At 33.5% G+C, this 5,166-nt stretch overlaps 1 long non-coding RNA gene across 1 annotated transcript; it reads left to right on the forward strand.

The window, feature by feature from the left end:
* Positions 1-1,554: 1,554 nt before the first annotated feature.
* LOC113334779 lies at positions 1,555-4,881 on the forward strand. The gene is made up of 3 exons (XR_003352952.1): positions 1,555-1,691; positions 4,377-4,556; positions 4,753-4,881. It is a non-coding gene; the product is annotated as an uncharacterized LOC113334779 (long non-coding RNA).
* The last annotated feature ends 285 nt before the right edge of the window (positions 4,882-5,166 follow it).

The raw sequence follows: 5,166 nt of genomic DNA on the forward strand, positions 1-5,166 counted from the left end.
CATGATATTCAGACATTCTAGGACCAAGTGCAACATGAGTTTTGCAGGGTTTGCACTGCAACATATCAAACTTACTCAACAACTCTAGGGTGTATTTCTTCTGAGTAAGTAGAAGCTTAGACGCAGTTGGATGAAAACAAGCTTCAATCCCCAAGAAAAAATGTAAAGTGCCAAAGTCCTTCATAGGATATAAACCTTGAAGAAAATAAATCAAGGAGTCAAGTAATGAAGTAGACGAACCTGTAAGCACAATGTCATCCATATATAGGAGAAGTATCACCATATCCTGCTCATGAGTGTATATAAACAGAGAGTGATCATAAGAAGACTTGATGAAACCAAAATCCTGAAGAGAAGAATAAAATCTCTCAAACCAAGCTCTTGGGGCTTGTTTGAGTCCATAAAGAGATCTCTTAAATTTACAAATATGAGTTGGTTTAGTAGGATCTACAAAACCAACATGTTGCTGCATGTAGACTGCTTCCTTCAAATTGCCATGAAGAAAGGCATTTGAAACATCAAGTTGCTTGATAGGCTATTTCCTTGTGAGAGATATAGATAAAACAATTCTTACTGAGGTCATTTTAACAACATGACCGAATGTCTCACTGAAATCAATACCATCTAATTGATTGTAACCTTTAGCCACAAGTCTTGTCTTGAACCTATCCATTTTCCCATCTGAAAGAAGTTCAATCTTGTAAACCCACTTGCACCCCAAAATATTAAAAAAAGGATCATAAGGAACCAGTTCCCAAGTATCATTAGCAACCAATGCAGTGAATTCTTCAAGTATAGCTTGAATCCATTTAGGGTCTTTACAAGTTGTCTTATAAGTTTTTGGTTCAACAAAAGCAGCAAATACAAAAATAAGAGGATACTTGGTAGTGTAATGAGATACAAAGTCTGAAGGTAATGATTTTGGTTTAGTAACACCAGCTCTAGATCTTGTCATAATAGTAGAAGTGGGAAGAGGAGTTGGAGCTGAAATAACAGGGTCTGCACATGGTTCATTTGAAATATTGTAACAAGTACGGGAGTCAGTGGAATTGACAGAGTCAGAAGGAACTAATGACTCAGATTCAGGAGCAGTGGGTGTAATAGTTGGCAATATAGGTGCAGGCAAAGAGAGTTCAATTGAAGATGCAGGTACAGGGAAACTTGAAGTTGAAGCAGAATTTTGAGTAGCAAAAGGAAACACATGTTCATCAAAAACTACATGCACTGAAATATAAATCTTATGAGTAGAAAGGTCATAGCACTTATAGCCTTTGTGAACAGGGTTGTATCCAAGAAAAACACATTTAGATGATTTAGGACTTAGTTTGTCAAGTCTATATTGTAACACCCGGTATTTTTATTTATAATTTTTGGTCGGGTTATACCGAAATTAGTTGACCTTGTGTCTTAGGTTATTTTTCCTTGTCCTTAGCCTAGATGGGTTGATTGAACTAGAAAGGCTACAAGATAGGGTGGAAATAGAATAATTAATAATGAATAAAATTAGGAGAAAATAAATAGACAATTAAAAGAAATAAACATTAATATTATTAAGATTTTTATAACAAAAAGTTTAGGAAAGGAATTTTAGGATGAGAAAACTAAAAGTTATGGAGAAGAAGGAGATAAAACTAGGGTTTATTCTAGAGAGGAAGACTATCGAAAATACGTGGAGGCTTAATAGAATTGAGGTAGAATGTTAAATCCCATTTCTCTTTGTCTTTTGTTGTTATACTTGATTTAAATTCTCATCTCATTAGGTTTCTGAAATTTATACGTATATTTTTGTACATCCATTTGATGATCAGCCTTTGAATATTTATAGATAACATGCTTACGTATCTATAGTTAAATTTTGAGGATATTTCACCACAGATTCACCGTTGAATGTTTTTATGAACTAGGATGTTGATTTCTGAAATTTCTGTACATTTTCGATTTGTCTATTCTTGGCTGTGTTTCGGCAATCTGGATGATATTAAAATGATTTAAGGTCTTAATAAAAGTTGTGTATTTATGTCTTATCTTTAATTTTGCATTGAGTTTGCTAAATTTCGAATTATTATGAATTTACTGTGAATAGTTTGGTAAAATGATGTAATCTGCCCAGATTTTAGAATGATTGTATAAAATCAATAACTTTCATTTAAACCGTTGGTTTTCCGTAAATTTTGGATATGATATAGATACATATGTTAGAAACGCTCACCTAAAATTTGAAGACGATTCGATTGAGGAATCATTATGAAACCTGCAATATAAAATTCTACAGTTATTGTGTTTGCTTAAATACTTCAAAGAAATATATGATGTTTGTCATGTTTTGCTAGTATTGTGGTTTAAACATGAATCGATATGTTTGTTTTGATGGCGGGGCACGAACCGAGGATACTCGTGCAACTTGTCGGAATGACCCCGATAAGCGGATTGACAGGGCACGAACCGAGGATACTCGTGCAACTTGTCGGAATGACCCCGATAAGCGGATTGACAGGGGACGAACTGAGGATACTCGTGCAACTTGTCGAAATGTCCCCGATAAGTGGATTGGCAGGGCATGAACTGAGGAAACTCGTGCAACTTGTCGGAATGACCCTGATAAGAGGATATGCGGGACACGAACCGAGGAAACTCGTGCATAAAGATAAATGAATGAGTTTGTTAATGGATATACAAGTAAATCCTTGAATTTGTGTTGAATTCTCATGTTGTATGTGCTTTTTGATTGATTGATATTTTTTTCACATGTTATGAGGAAGGGAATGCATTCTATTGAGCTGTCATCTCACCCCAATTGACATTTCTTGCAGATTTCATGGAAGTTGGAAGTCGAAACTAAGAAGATAGTTTAATCATTGTATTGTTTAATTGTATTGCATGAAATGTAATTTTAAATAATATGTTTGTTGAAAATGTTGTTAAAGATGATTAGAGAATTCATATGTTTAAACTCATGTTAGAAAGGTTAAATTACGTTTGTTGTAATAAATAAATTAGAAGAGTTATATGCATAAGTCTCTTTCCGACCTATAACGCTTCGAGTTCGGATCTCCGTACGGGTTTGACCCTGGTCCGGAACTCGGGGTGTTACAAGTTGGTATCAGAGCTCTAGGCTTTAGATCTTGAATGGGATCATAAAATAATTATTTGATATGTTGATATGATACTAAGCATGCATGCTTGTTTGATTTGATTGGTGTATTGCTTGTTTCATGTATTAGTTGTATTCTAGCTTTTGTGTGATTCATGCAAATTGTGAACTGTCTATTAGAGTGAACTGTATTTAGAATTTTAATGTTATAAGTATATTCTAAATTTCGGGACGAAATTTCTTTTAAGGGTGGTAGAATGTAATACCCGGTATTTTTATTTACAATTTTGGGTCGGGTTATACCGAAATTAGTTGACCTTGTGTCTTAGGTTGTTCTTCCTTGGCCTTAGCCTAGATGGGTTGATTGAACTAGAAAAGCTACAAGATAGGGTGGAAATAGAATAATGAATAATGAATAAAATTAGGAGAAAATGAATAGACGATTAAAAGAAATAAAAATTAATATTATTAAGATTTTTATAACAAAAAGTTTAGGAAAGGAATTTTAGGATGAGAAAACTAAAAGTTATGGAGAAGAAGGAGATAAAACTAGGGTTTATTCTTGAAAGGAAGACTATCGAAAATCAGTAGAGGCTTAATAGAATTGAGGTAGAATGTTAAATCCCATTTCTCTTTGTCTTTTGTTGTTATACTTGATTTAAATTCTCATCTCATTAGGTTTCTAAAATTTATACGTATATTTTTGTGCATCCATTTGGTGATCGGCCTTTGAATATTGATAGATAACATGCTTAGGTATCTGTATTTAAAATTTTAGGATATTTCACCACAGATTCACCGTTGAATGTTTTTCTGAACTTGGATGTTGATTTCTGAAATTTCTGTACATTTTTGCTTTGCCTATTCTTGGTTGTGTTTCGGTAATCTTGATGATATCAAAATGATTTGAGGTCTTAATAGAAGTTGTGTATTTATGTCTTATCTTTAATTGTGTGTTGAGTTTGCTAAAATTATTATGAATTTACTGTGAATAATTTGGTAAAATGATGTAATCTGCTCAGATATTAGAATGATCGTATAAAATCAATAACTTTCATTTAAACCGTCGGTTTTCTATAAATTTTGTATATAACATAGATACATATGTTAGAAACGCTCACCTAAAATTTGAAGACGATCAGATTGAGGAATCATTATGAAACCTGCAATATAAAATTCTGCAGTTATTGTGTTTGCTTAAATCTTCAAAGAAATATATGATGTTTGTCATGTTTTTCTAGTATTGTGGTTTAAACATGAATCGATATGTTGGTTTTGATGGCAGGGCCCGAACCGAGGATACTTGTGCAACTTGTCGGAATGACCCCGATAAGCGGATTGGCAGGGCACGAACTGGGGATACTCGTGCAACTTATCGGAATGACCCTGATAAGCGGATTGGAAGGGCACGAATTGAGGAAACTCGTGCAACTTGACGGAATGACCCTGATAAGAGGATATGCGGGTAACGAACCGACGAAACTCGTGCATAAAGATAAATAAATGAGTTTGTTAATGGATATAAAAGTAAATTCTTGAAGTTGTGTTGAATTCTCATGTTGTATGTGCTCTTTGATTGATTGATATTTTTTTCACATGTTCTGAAAAAGGGAATGCATTCTATTGAGCTTTCATCTCACCCCAATTAACATTTCTTGCAGATTTCATGGAAGTGGAAGTGGAAACTAAGAAGATAGTTTAATCATTGTATGGTTTTATTGTATTGCATGAAATGTAATTTGAAATAATATGTTTTTTGAAAATGTTGTTAAAGATGATTAGTGAATTCATATGTTTAAACTCATGTTTGAAAGGTTAAATTACGTTTGTTGTAATAAATAAATTAGAAGAGTTATATGCATAAGTCTCTTTCCGGACCGTAACGCTTCGAGTTCGGATCTCCATATGGGTTTGATCCTGGTACGGAACTCGGGGTGTTACATATATGGCTCAAGGTTTGGATAACAACAACAACCAAAGGTTCTAAGAAAGTGATAATCAGGAAGTGTGTTAAACAACATCTGAAATGGGATTTATAAGCTAAAAATTTGGTTAGTAATCTATTTATAATATAA

The sequence above is a fragment of the Papaver somniferum genome, unplaced genomic scaffold (genome assembly GCF_003573695.1).
Source record: "Papaver somniferum cultivar HN1 unplaced genomic scaffold, ASM357369v1 unplaced-scaffold_137, whole genome shotgun sequence".
In the NCBI taxonomy this organism is placed as follows: Eukaryota; Viridiplantae; Streptophyta; class Magnoliopsida; order Ranunculales; family Papaveraceae; genus Papaver; species Papaver somniferum.